At 42.8% G+C, this 14,726-nt stretch overlaps 1 protein-coding gene across 6 annotated transcripts in view; it reads left to right on the plus strand.

The window, feature by feature from the left end:
• Window positions 1–14,726, plus strand: part of Usp28 (ubiquitin specific peptidase 28) — a 62,863-nt gene that overhangs the window by 5,589 nt on the left and 42,548 nt on the right. The gene's annotated exons all lie outside the window — the stretch shown is intronic.

Raw genomic sequence — 14,726 nt, forward strand, 5'->3', positions numbered from 1 at the left:
GTGGGAGAGCATAGTCAGAGGGAGGGATATCTCTGGAAGAGTCCAGAATGGACATGATCAGACTGAGAAGAGCCATGTGGGAGAGGAGAGAGAGGGGAACCAGGCGCTACAGCCAGGACAAAGGCCCAAAAGGGAAGGGTAACTAAAATGTCTGGATTATACAGAGAAGAGCTTCTGGGGAAAGGGTAGCCCAGCTCCTGGACTGGAGAGTTCAGGGTAAAGGGTGGGGGTATGCAAGCCTGTGGCAGGTGGGGACTGAGGGATGCTGGGAGAACCTGATGGCCAGGTCCAGCTTGGATATGTTAAATAGGCACCTTAGCCATTTGTCCTGTCCTGGACTACCCCCACAAACCTTCACTGTCTTCCCCTGTTACCCCAGAGGATCAGCAGCTTCTGCTCACTGGGAATTTAAACATGTAAAAGTTGGGTATGTGAGCTGGCTAGTCCTGATTTCCAGCTGTTGTCTGTTCATTTCTGCCCAGGTGTGCTCAGTGGCCTTTGTTGATAGGTCAGAACACCAGGATGGAGTGTTGATACAGTGGAATCAGGTGTGTTGAAGATCGGAACTGGCACGTGGACCTCCATCTTAGACCTGCTAAATCAAAGCTGTGTTTTGTTTTATTTAGAAAGGGGTTCATTCTTATCCCAGGACTGCCTGGAACACATCATATAGCCCAAGCTGCCCTCAAACTCACAGTAATCTTCCTGCTTCAGTCTCCGAGTGTTGGGATTATGGGTGTGGGCTACCACACCTGGTTTATACAGTGCTAGAGATCAAACTCAAGGCTCCATGCAAGGCCACCTTCTGAACTATGCCCTTAGCCCAAATTTTGCCTTTTGATTCCCTCCCTGGGGGATTTATTTATACATTAAACTTTTAGAAACTTAAGAAGTCCCATTCTGCTGTGCATAGGAGCCCTTAACTCTGAGAACAGCAGCTGCAGCAAACCCTCCAAACAGCATGTCAGCAGCCTTGCCTGCTGCCCCCATGCAAGTGTAGTCCTCTTCACTTGGTTCAAATCAATAGAGCCTCATGATTTTATTGTCTTCTTTTATCATCCTTAGAACATACCAGCACAGAACTAGATCATGTGGCCCTTCCTTCTCTCCCAGTTCTCTTCCTAGCCAGGTCTCTCTCTGCCTTAACTCGGCCGACACAGACTCAGAACACTCATACCTCTGCACAGTCTTCTTACTCCCTTAGTCTTTCTAGGCTTAGTCTGCCCACTTTCTGTCGTCATGCCACTTTCCTGGGTCACACAGAGAAGTACTCTGTCACTGTGGTGCTTGCCACATTCTTAAAGAAAGTTGGGAGAGTTTTAGAAATGTTAACCATTTTTGCTGAAGTACCACCACCCCTGAAAACTCTTCTGAAAGTTTTGCTGATACAGGAGGATTGCTGTGAGTTTGATTCAAGCCAGGGCTATATGTTGAGTTCCAAGCCAGTATTGGTGACAAAATGAGACCCTGTTTCAAAAACCAAGCCTCTTTTTTCCCCACATGGCAGTATGATTAAGAATTAGTGAGAAAACATTGGGAAATACGGGTGATGGGAGACAGGCAGGCTGCTCCCTTGATTCTAAGCAAGGATGGAGATGGAAAGTGCAGCTTCTGCAAACACCGATCATGAGGTAGCCATGTGGATGGGTCTGAGCTCCAGCAAGCCCAGAGCTGTTTGGCCAGGGGCTGGCTTGCAGAGAGCCTGATCTAGGAGCAGCAGTTTGTAGGCAGTTAGTGGTTTTACCTAATCAGCATCTGTGAGGTACCTGATGTTGAAGATTGCCAAAGAGACTTTTTAAAAAGAAATTTTTTATTATTGTGTGCATGCTTGGTGGGTGTGGGTGAGAGTGGAGGTCAGAAGGCAGCTTTGTGGGGTCCTTTCTCTCCTTCCACCTTTATGTGGGTTCCAGGGATTGAATTCAGTGTCAGGCTGCTCAGCAAGCCCTTTCCCTGACAAGCCCCCTTGTTGGCCCAAGTTAGACTTTTTTTTTTTTTTTTTTTACGAGACAGGATTTCTCTGTATTGTTTCGGAGGCTATCGGTCCAGCCCGGCCTTGAACTCACAGAGATCCGTCTGCCTCTGCCTCCCGAGTGCTGGGATTAAAGGCGTGTGCCACCACCACCCGGCGGCCCAAGTTAGACTTTTAAGAAGAGTTTTATTTTTAATTCTTTTGAGGCAGGGCTCTCTGTATCCCAGGCTAGCCTTGACTTCACAGCAGTCCTTCTACCTCAACTTCCCTGGTGATGGGATTGCAGGCCTGGGCCACCACACTTGGTCTGTCATTATGATCCCTCACTACAATGTTTTAAGCCAATAACTTGTTTTGGAGTTTGAGCTTATTGTTTTCATGAGTTATCCTACTTTTTTCCCCTAAAACCTCCCACTATATATTTAAATCACTTACCCTAGTATCTGCACCTATAGAACTTTGAAAAATAAACATTAGACCTGAGAAAGTTTGAATTCAACACAATACCTAATCTTGGGTTTTTGTTGTTGTTGTTGTTGTTTTGTTTTTTTGAAACTATCTTTTTAGTCCAGGCTGGCCTCAAACTTGGAGCCGTCTTTCTGTTTCCACTGCCAGGTGCTGGGATAGCAGGAGCAGTACTCCTACCAGGCTTGCCTACCTAAGGTGGTTTCTTACTGGGGGTTGATCCTAAGACCTCCTGCATGCTAGGCAAGCACTGGTCCAGTGATCTACTTTCTCAGTCTTTTCCCCTTGAAAATACAGTTCCTCAACCAGGGAGTTGATTGGTTCCTATTGCACAGTGAGACAGAAAGAGGCCCGACCCTCTCTCTATTTATGCTTGTGCATGGTCTTAGCAAGCTTACTTCTTGCCTGCTCCCTTGGATCATTGGGCCCTGCCTTTTATTCTTTTGATTGACACTTTCTAGGGACTATTTATTAACTGAGTCTAAATCTGTGTGTTTCTAATCCTTAGATGCAGGTAACTCTATTTGCAGATCTGAAGTACCAGCCTCTAACATTTACTGTGTGCCTCTTCTCCTGAGAGTTATTGTAGTAGGCATGGAATGCTTACTAGTGTATGCTACCTTCCAGTTACTACCGTAAGCACGTTTCTGTACAGTTTTTCCTGTGTAAAGGTGGTGGTGCGGTGAGTGTGCCAATGTGTATGCCTGCTCACCTGTGTATGGGTGCACACGGAGGCCAGAGCAATGTTGGAGCTCTTCCTTAAACTTTTTCCATTGAGGCAGGATCTCTCAATTGACTGAAATGACTAGACTGACTAGCCAACTTGTTCCAGAGATCCCATCTCTGCCTTCTGAGTAACTGCAGTTACAGAAGGGTCTCCATAACCACCAACACTGGTCTTCAGGATTCATAGCAAGCTCTCTACCAGTGAACTATCTCTATAGCCCCATGTTTCTGTGTTAATCAATTTAGGATTGTGTTACTTAGGGTTTCTATTGCTGTGAAGAGATTCCCACACCATGGCAATTCTTATAAAGGAAAACATTTAATGGAGTGGCTTACTTACAGTTCAGAGGTTTAGTCCATAATTGTCAGGGCAGGAAGCAAGGCAGCATGCAGGCAGACGTGGTGCTAGAGAAGGAGCTGAGAGTCCTTACATCTTCACTCACAGGTAACAGGAAGTGGTCTGTCTCACAGGAAGTGGCTTGAACATATAAGAGACCTCAAAACCTGCCTCCACAGTGACACACTTCCTCCAACAAGACCACACCTCCTAATAGTGCCACTCCCTTTGGGGGGCATTTTCTTTCAAACCACCACACATCCTGTGAAATTTTAAGCTGATTCCTTCCCTATGTACTGCACATGACTGATATAGCAGAGCTCTAATGTCAAAGCATTCCCCCACTGTACCATAAGCACCTCAAAAAACAAACTTCTTGATGACCACTTGGCTGTAAAACACTTGAACTTAGATTCTCATTGAACCTGCTTCATACCTCTGAAGTCAAGTTTAGTATGCCTAGAAAATAGTTTTCAGAGTGATGCATCTAGTAAGTTGAAATGCTGAGCCTTAGTGGGCCCTTTTTCTAGGGTATCTATTTTTAGTACATACAGAAGCAAACTTTAATTGGACAAAGAGGTCACATGGCAGGTGTCCATTTTACTGACCATGACTGTAGGTGTTTCTTTATTGACATTCTGCCAGTGCTATTAAAGTAGATGCTATGGACTTCATTTTCTAGGTGAAAAAATCCAGTGCTTGGGAAGGCTGAGATTGTTGAGAGGTGAATCCATTGCAGTCTGGGCTGGCATTCCACATGGAAAGGAAGGTCAGAGTATCAGCCAAGCCAACCTAAAGGTCTTTATGAGTGAGTGGTACCAACAGCATGCTGCATTGACTTTAGTAGGCAATTTAAAGTTGACTCTGCTGAGCAGGGATGAGGCACACTGGTCATCCCAGCAGTCAGGCAAGGCCACCCTGTAGCCCAGAGCAGGACTCTGTCTTATTTATTTTCTTTTTTAAAGTCTCCAAATTTTAATTATCCTGAAAGAAAATTGCATAGCCATTATGGTGTCACTTCATTTTTCCTACCTTTACTGTTCAGCAATGACAGCTGCTTTCTGTCTCTAGATTTATCTATTCTAGGTGTTTCATATCAGTGGACTTGTGCAGCTTTTAGCATTTTGTGTATGGCACCGTTTGTGTTGGGCAATGCATTTGTATGTGTGCTTACAGCATGTGGAAACTCAGGGTGGGTATGTTTCCTTGGTCACACTCTTATTTTTTCCTTTTAGTATTATTGTGTGTGTAGGGGGTAATCCGCACCACAGTGCACCTGCAAAGGTCAGAGGGCAACTTTGTAGAGTCTGTCTGCAAGCATTTGACTAAGCTTTGTCCCTGTTCTGAGATGTTCGGGGTGTGTTCTGCCTCCACATTGCTCCTGCCAGCATCCTGTCCCTGTTGTTACCTCTGGTTTGCTCAGAAGCCCGTGGCTCAGCTGGAAGGCCCTCCTTCCTTAGTCTCACACCACTGAACCAGTCGTTGACATGTGCTAGATTCATCTATTAAATACCTTGCCCAAGGGCTGGAAAGATGATTTGCCTAAGAGCACTGCTGCTCTTCCCAATTCCCAGCACTCACAAGACAGTTTGCAACCATCTTTAACTCCAGTTCCAGGGGCTCTTATGTCTTCTTCAGTGCTCTGTAGGTACTGTGTGCACATAGACATACATGCAGCCAAAACACAAGTACACATAAAAATAATAAACATCAAAATATTTTTAAAAGTTTAAATACCTTATCTGAGCCAGTGAGATGGCACAGTGAAAACAGGTCCTTGCTGCCACACCTACCAACCTGACCTGAGTTTCACTCCTGGGACCCACATAGTAGAAAAAAAGAACCAACTCGCACAGTTTGTACTTCTACCTCCGTGCATATGTGGTGAGATTAAAAGGTACATTGTTGAATCTACTTTTAAAAAGCAACTACTAATTTTAAATATTTTACCTTGGATTGGACTTTTTATACAAATTTTGTATATCAATACAAATTTGTGATTAATTTATTAAAGCATACTGTACACATGTTTCTAACCTTGTTCAGGGTATTATACCTATACAGCTCATTTAACAATGCAGTAATTAGTAATTAGTCACCTATTACAATTGAATTTTTAGTCATACTAAGTATGTTTACAAGGTCAGACAGATACATTTTAGATAGGTCATCTTTAAACACTTCAGACATCTATAGAATATGGCACTTAAGATGTTTTAATAATATATAGTTTTTTGGTTTTTTTTTTTTATGGCAAGAAACGTCTGCTCCTGTCAGCACCAATCTACTTCGGAGAAGGTGAGGGGCATTGAAGAAACTCCACATGGAGTTTACTTTCTTTGTGGCAAAAGTAAGCACTGGGCAAGAAAGTGCCCTTGCCTCACCTGCTGATAGTATGCTGTCCACATTGGACAAGCAGAACACAAAAGAGAGTGATTGTTGAACTTTGCCAAGACAAAGCAGGACAGTTCTGCAAAATTCCTGCTTCACAGAAAAGTCTATCAGATATGCTAGGCCTGTAGGCCAAAGATGGATGCCCCAACATTGCAGAAAAACTTTGGGTGTCTGTCCAGGCAGTCAGCTGTTTTTGTCATTTTTCACATTTTTCAGACGTCTCTTGCTTGTACTTACTGCTTACTAGTTAATAGTCCCTTCTTGGGTCTCTGGGAGAGATGAAGGCTGGATAGTATAGTTATAGTTTCCCTTGTTTACCAGACCCAGGAAAGAAACTCAAGAGGTATAAAGTGTAAAAGACTGAGAAACATTAAAGATAATTTGATAATGCAAATTAGAGCAAAAAATAGATTAGGTATGAGACTTAGGACTCATCAAGATGGATAGATAATGGAGTATTTTCTCTGAATTTGTCAAATGTGAATGGATTAGACATTATTGATGTACTTATTGTCTGTATATATTGTATATAGCTATTGCACTTATTTACATGGTTTTTCTTATATTAGTTATAGCCTCCTTTTTTGTATTAGACAAAAAGGGGGAATTGTGGTGGTATATTGTTAATGATCTAATAAAGCCAATTTGTAGCATGAATAATAAAAACCCAGAGACAGACATTAGGGTTCAAGCTGAAGATCAGAAAAGTAAAGCAGCCAGCCAGTAGCTCTTACCTCTACCAATACTAAAATGCAAATCCTGTCTTCCCTGTGAAAGTGAATGTCACATGAGACCCTTTGCTTGTTCCTTATATACCTCTCTAGTGCTGGGATGTAGCCCTGAGTGGTCTTGGACTCAAGAGAGATCCATCTGCCTCTGTCTCCTGAGTCCTGGGATTAAAGGTGTATACCACCACTGCCCAACTTCTATGACTGTCTAGTGTGACTGGCTTTGCATTCTGATCTTCAGCAACTTTATTAGATCATAAGCAATATATCACCACATACATTTATATACACACACATTCACACATGCACACACACACACACACACACACACCTACCTCTGCACACACAGTATCTTCACCCCATCTGTTCCCTGCTGTGGACTCTGCTATCCTTTTTCATCACATCAAGTCTGAACTCATCCTGACTTTAAAAACCTTCATAACCCAGCTCTATACCAAGAGACACCCAATAATATTTTACTATGCCTAGATTTCTAAAGCGGCATATAAACCTGATGGCTCATCTTCCTCTGTTATTTTGCCCTCATAGTATGTTGTTGAATGGTGTTTTCTTAGGTTTTGTAGGTGCGTTCCATTCAGCTGAGTGATGGCTTTGTGTGTGGTCTTCTTTCTCATATTTGGTTGGGCATGTACTGAAAGAAATGGAGCATTTCTCTTAGGTCTTCTAAAGTAAGAAAGAAGCAAGGTATGTAGTATGATAAATACTCATGTTTATGGGTTCCATAGAGATAAACTAGGAACTCTGAATAGTGGCAGCCCCTAGGGGTGTGGATGGGAGGAGAAGGAGGGGCAGCTCTTTTTCATTTTAGGTCCTCTTGTACTTTTGGGACTGCTTACTCTGGGGTTATGAAAAATAAAAGTGAGCTATTTACTAAGTACTAAGTTCTTTTTGTTTTGGGCTATAAGCAAATTATTTTTAAAAACTTAATTACAAATGCTTTAAATGTTAATGTATTAATATGGGGAAGTGATGCATGTGTGGTGGTGCGTGTCACAGTCTGTGTGTGTAGATCAGAGGACAGCTTTATGTGGTAAGTTCTTCCTTCCAGTTGCTATACACATTCTGGGACCAAACCCAAGCTCTCAGCAGATTTGCAAGGCAGATGCTTTTTACCAGTTGACATCACGGGCCCTGTAAAATCTAGTCTCTCTCTCTCTCTCTCTCTCTCTCTCTCTCTCTCTCTCTCTCTGTCTGTCTGTCTGTCTGTCTGTCTGTCCCTGAATCAGGTATATTTCATCCCATTTTGACTTTTTGTTATCCCTGGGTGACCTAGCTGATTTTTTCTTTTTGTTGTTTTCAAGACAGGGTTTCTCTGTGTAGGCCTGGCTGTCGTGAAATTCACTCTGGCCTTGAACTCACGGAGATTTGCCTTCCTCTGCCTCTGCTACCACCACTCAGCTGAAATTTTCATTTTATTTTTTGAGACAGTGATTTATAGTCCATGCTGACTTTGACTGTAGCTAAAGCTAGACTTGAGTGCCTGATCCTCTTGCCCCAGCTTTAAGTATTGCTGTTACACATAGGTTTCTGTACACACTATTTTAAAATATTTATGTTTATGACTAAAATTTGCCTACATACATGTTTGTGTACCATGTGTGTAGTCCCTGAGGTGGCCAGAAGAGGGTTAGATTTTCTGGAATTACCAGATAGTCCATAGCTGCTATGTAACTACTGGGAATTGAATCTCAGATCCTTTGTAAAAGCAGTCAGTGTTCTTAGTTGCTAAGCTATATCTCTTGCCCCAACTTACAATATAATATTGTATATTAGTTGTATGTAACAGTGGGTTTCATTGTGACTTTTCATATGCCATCCTCGGAAAGATAAGTCCTTATAGAAATATATATTAGTAGACATAGGTTAATACTTAGGACAGAACTAGCCAATGAGAAGCCCTGGACATTGGCTGACAGCATTGTAACTAACAAGAGTCTCTGTGTGTTATTTGGGGTTGGTGCAGCACTGGGACCAGACTGGCGGGAAGAATACATGTTACACATATGCATATGAAAAACAAGGGGAGGGGAATATTATTCCTTCTGACTCCTGCTGATCCCCTTATTCTTGGCAACTAGTTCTACTTTGATGTCTTTTTAGGGACCCAGTGGGTTTAATTGCAGTTACAGGAGCATGATCGAGGGACTATTTACAGGTGTTTGGACAGCTTACCAGTGGGCACACAACTGAAGGAAATGTCTTCCTCTCCTAGCAACCATTCTCTCTCCATAGGTTTTGGGGGAGGTAGGCCTTGAGCCCCCTTGTTTTTTAAGATTAGGTCCCTTCTGTGTGGCTAGCCTAGAAATCATTATGTAGCCCAGACTGGTCTGTGTGGAGCACTCCCTGACCAGCAGGAAAGACTACCACCAGACAAGGATTCTTCCCAAATCACGCTTTATTGGAGCCTCTTGGTTGAAGGGAGAGCAGGAAGCAAGGGACCCAGAACAAAGACTGCAGCTGCTTATATAGGAGCTGAGGCAGCGTGCAACTGTCCTATTGGTCGAGCACCCCTGGCAGCCACCTCAGGCTCCCTGATTGGCCCAGCAAGCTGAAGACACTGAGCATGCTCGAGCTGGTGACTCTGGTTATGACCCTATATGGAGTTGTTTACTCCAGCCCTGCAGGGGCCCAGTGCCATCTTGGAATGGCGGCCACACCTCATGGCTCCCTGCAGGTCTGGAACTACAATGTAGTTCAGGCTGGTTCCAGACCCTCAGTGATCTTCCTGAGCAAGCAGTTACCAGCTTACTCCACCATGCTTTCCCACTTGGCTACACTTCTACTACCCACTCTTACTTATGTTTGCACGTTGGTTGTCTGTAGGCCAAGGTGGGCTGACCCAAACTAGTTGGCCCTAAGATGGCTGCCAGAATAAGCAGCAGACAACCCTAATGCATTGTGTCCATCTGCATGCTAAATGATACTCCAGCTCTGTGAGAGTAACTAGATGACAGAGAATTATAAAAGGAGGGAAGAGTTAGTGCTCCAGTTCCCAGTGATCTGTCCATTATCAAAAAAGCCACGAGTTCCTCTTTATTAGCCCACCCTTCCCATTCATACCGTTTATTCTGTGTCTGTATGCTTCTGATTCCCAGCACATAAGTGCATTCAAAAATCCATGTGAAGATTGTCTCCCACTCTTCATATAGTTCTGGTTAAGACTGTGAGTTGTCTTTGCTGCTCAGCTGGTATTGGCTTGTTATTGGCTACAATCTCCTAAAGGGAGAGAGATTTTACATAATTCATATAAATGATCAGTTAGCCCATATCAAGATTTTATTCTGTTCACAAAAACTGGGTTCCGCCCATCAAGTCATGTCATAATAACTATGTTAGGTTTCTTCCCGTGAATAAATTAGAATGGTATGAAGTGTTGCTGAAAGAAAAACACAGGAGAGTTGCTGGTCCATCCTGTTTTTGTGGCGTTTAGAGAGTTAATAGCAGTCTCCATGCACTGTTAAGAAACTGAGGTATGGAAAGCTAGTTTAGGGGTACTGCTTTTGCAGAGGACCTGTGTTTGATTCCTAGCATTCACGTGGGGCAACTTAAAACTATCTGTAATTTCAGTACCAGAGGTTGTGATACCCTCTTCTGGCCTCCAAAGGTACTGCACACAGGTGTACAAATTTCTACAGACATATACATAATTAAAAACAAAACTAAAATTAGTCAAAAGAAATTCTTGTTAAGACAACTGTTCATTGTATCTAGTGTCTCAGAACTATTGACACACACACATACATATATACATGCATACCCTTCAGTAGTTACTTATTAAATTTCACTTATTAAGTATACATGTGTGGGTAGATACACACACACTTGTTATTGTTGTGCTTTTTAAGGTAGTCTCCCATTAGTCCTCGCTGACCTCAAACCTGTGGCATTCTTCCTGCCTCAGCCTCCTCAGTGCAAAGTTGTGGGTGGGAACCACCACTCCCAGTTTCCTAGTTGTTAATTAGAGGTTCTCAGACCAGACAAGATTGGGCAACATAACCGTCAGGACAGGGAAAGGAGCATTGCTGTTTGAACAGATGGGTGTAATAGGGATTGGGGAGATAGCTCAGTGGGTAGAGCACTTTCTGTGCGAGTGTGAGCATCTGAGTTTGAGTCCACTTAGGATCCACATACAGTGAGTGTGTTATTCCAGTGTACCTGAAAGGTTGCAAGGCAGGTAACCAGAAGGAGACTCTGTCTCAAACAGGGTTGACTCCACTCCTGTGGCATGCATATGTGTGCTAGTACTTAGACACATGAACACACACATAAGAGTTAGGAATTGCCATTTTTGGCGAGGGGGTTTTATTTATTTTTTTTTTTTGTTTTGTTTTTTTTTATGAGACAGGGTTTCTCTGTTTTGGAGGCTGTCGGTCTCGAACTCACAGAGATCCGCCTGCCTCTGCCTCCCGAGTGCTGGGATTAAAGGCGTGCGCCACCAACGCCCGGCTGGTGAGGGGGTTTTAAATTACAGTCTGATTGGGCCGATTAGTATTACTGTTACTGGACTGATGACTTAGGGGTTTGTTTTGTTTTTAATACCTGAAATCCTGTTTGTTGTTTAAGTGAGTTGTTTTTGCATTAAGAGAAATCCACCCCTTTCCCTGTATCCCCAAGGGTCAGGCAATCTAGGTTGGAGAGGAGGCAAAAAAAAACAACAAAATCCCAGATTGGAGAAGGGGAGATGGACACAAAGTCCACCCCTAACCAAGAAGCTATTTGTAATGGATACTGTCTGGGAGACGGAAGATCAGTTTTCTCCAAGGTAGTGACACTGGATCTGCCAACCACACTCCAGGGTAGGCCCCTTGCTAAGGAGTAGTTGACCAACACAAACTGGACTCCATGCTTGTTTGTTTGTGTGTGTGCTTGCTTTTGTTGTGGTTTGGTTTTTTTTGTTTTTGTTTTCTTTTTTGAGACAGAGGGAATATGAAGTTGGGTGGGTGGATAGGAAAGTGGGAAGCAGCTGGGGAGATTTGGGAGGGCAAAGTATATGATCAGAATATATTATGAAAATTTTTGTTGTTGTTGCTTTGAGACAGTGTTTCTCTGTATTGTTTTGGAGCGTCCTGGAACTTGCTCTGTATACCAGGCTGGTCTCGAACTCACAGAGATATGCTTGCCTCTGCCTCCCGAGTGCTGGGATTAAAAGTATGCACCTCCAATTCCCAGTTGTATGAAAAAAATTTAAAAATGAGTAAGAGAGAAATCTCTCTCTGGTTGGCTCTCAAGTCACTGTGTGGCTGAGGTGTGCAGCTAGCCTTCCTTGGAGATGGGTGGGTCTGTCTTTCTTTATTGCCTCTGGGCAGGAAAAGAGAAGGTTTGTTTTTGTGAAAACGGTGTGAATTTAGCCAAGGAAATGCAGACCTGTTGGTTCTTGCCATCATTTGACTTCATCAGGCTTTGTCTTGTCTGTACTAGAATGTGTACTTTTTATGGAATGCTATAGTTAGTGAGTTAATATTTAAATCCACTTTCTGTGAGGTGCCAGAGAGACAGTGAGTTGGGGATACTGTGGGAGCATGATGACTTAGGTTTACCATTGTAAAACTCTTGTGCATACCTTTAATCCTACCACTCAGGAGGCAGAGGCTGGTGGATCTCTGAGTTTGAGGTCAGTCTGATCTTCAAAGCGAGTTCCAGGACTGTTACATAGAAAAAAAAACCTGTCTTGAAAAACAAATAACTCAGTAAACTTACTTTTGTAATTCTTTCTGTTGTTTTGTTTTTTGAGACAGGCTTTTCTGACCTCAAACTTGTAGAACTCTTCTACCTATATCTCCCAAGTGCTGGGACTTGAGCTATGAGCCATCACACCTGGTCTTATAAAATTAACATTCAAGGGGCTGGAGAGATGGTTCAGTGGTTAAGAACACTGGCTTCTCTTTCAGAGGACCCAGGTTCAAGTCCCTGAACCCAAGTAGCAGTTCACACTGTAACTCCAGTTCCAAGTGATCTAATCCTTCTTTTGATCTCCCCAGGCACCAGGCATGGGCATACAAACGTGTAATGTAGGCAAAACACCTGTACACATAAAGTAAAACATTTACAAAATTAACACTTTAATATATACGCTTGGGGTCAGAAATGAACCTTGGTTGGTAGAATGCTTGTCTAATTTTCTTGAAGCTCTGGACTTAGTCCTACTGTCATGTTGTTATGAATAACAGTCAAGTTGCACCCACTGTTATCCCCCACATCATTTGCCAGCTGCTTAAAATGTCTTTTAAAAGATTGCACTGTGACTTAGCATAAAAGCAAAAGGGAAAAACAAACAAAACTTGTGTGTGAAGGAATAAGTGGGAATGAGGCCCAGGGGGTGTGCGTTCAACTTCCTGTGAGACAAAGCACTTATCACTGGAGGAACAACCTGCAATGTGAAATTCTCATGCTTTATATTCAGGAAAATAGAAAGATGCCAGGAGTGTATTCAGCCAAGTTTAGTTTTGTTGCTGAGAAACATGCAAAAGAATTGCCCATCGAATGCCAGGAAGAGCACCTGGAATTACTGGGTTCTTCAGCATAAATTGCAAGAAGCTGAAGTAAGCGAACGGGACTGTCACTAGGCTCTGGCATAGTTCCAGTGATAGCTTTTTCTCTTGGAGTAACTGATGGCACCTTTGAATCAGTCAAATGCCACAGCGTTGGCCCTTCTACTTCCCGATGATAGCTTTTTAGAACACATTGTACTAAGCAATCAGCTCCTGATAGCATAAAGGTTGGCAAAATTTTAAAAATAGAACTTTATTACCATGCAAAAGTCAAGGTCAAACTACAGGGAAAAAGTTTGCTTTAAAGGGGTGTTTGCTCCTGTGTCTTTGTCTACTTGGAGGTGCTGCGGGTGAGCACACCCACCCAGCAAATAACTTTGTGTAAGTTATTCTCTGTAGTCATGGGTTTGTTATGAGGATTAAGCGTGTAAAACCAGCATCATTTAGTGCTTGCACAGGGATATAGGTAGGTGGTATATGTTAGCAAATGTTTCTTGTCAGGACTCTTATTGTCTCTATGCATCGTGATGGTTGGTGACAGAGTCATTCCAGATAAAGTTGTGGTTACTGGGGTCTGTCTGACATTTCCACCTCTGTTCTAGTTTGATAGTATCAGGTTCCTCTTGTCCCCTCCCATCCTTTCATGACTTTGGGGGTGTGTTGATTTTGGTTTTCCAGAATATTTTATAGACTCTAGATTCATAGATTCACATCCTTTTTTTTTTACACTGTGAAATCAAATGGAATTAAAAATCACCTGGAAGGAAATTAATGCCTTATATTAAAAGGAAAAAAAAAAGCTTATATTTTCTGTTTTCACCAAACCTAAATCTCAGCCCCTTTGGCCTGATAATCAGCCCTTTTCTGGTGACTGGGATTGTCAAAACCCATAATATTGAAGACTGCTGTCTGGGGGGAGGGGGAAGATTAATTTCTAACTCCTGACCAGAGAGTTTGTGTCAAGAGAAAGCTGTGATCCTTTTTCCAGGCCTAGGGATGACTGCCCAATCAGTTATTTCTAGTTGTACTTATGCATTGCCAGCAAGTCCTCAGCTGTTGAAGACCATAGGATACTGTTTCGGTTACAGCTGGCAGTAAATGGAGGCTGTCTCTTTGAGCCATTACTGACTGAACTTAATGGTGAAGCCTGCAGCATTAAGGCAAGACTTGACCCTGGCACAACCTTAGTTGGTGCAAATTAGATTGCTGCTTACTGGAATAATCTGTAACTGTTTTGTTTCAGTGTTGACCATGGTATCTCATGTTGGCCAGCCAGTTGTTTCAGTTGAGCTGTCTTTGTCCATAGGGGTTTCGTATTGGCTCTGACTGCCAAACAGAATAGTAGGGTGACCAGCTAAAGCTGAGAAAGGATTTTAAGATGATCTGTGTAACTGGATTTTAATTAGGTTTCTCTGCGGCTCAGATTAATGGAAGCATTCATTCCATGGCTCATTCTTCTGGATCTGTATGTCTCATCTGATAATTCAGAAAGTGCTAGCTTTTTAAGTTAGTGGTGCCAGCCATTTGTTAATTACGGGGTTAGAAGCTTATTGTCAGTGAAAAATGACACACACACACAAATGGCATGCACAGTAAAG

The sequence above is a fragment of the Mesocricetus auratus genome, unplaced genomic scaffold, assembly GCF_017639785.1.
Source record: "Mesocricetus auratus isolate SY011 unplaced genomic scaffold, BCM_Maur_2.0 Super-Scaffold_100022, whole genome shotgun sequence".
NCBI lineage: Eukaryota > Metazoa > Chordata > Mammalia > Rodentia > Cricetidae > Mesocricetus > Mesocricetus auratus.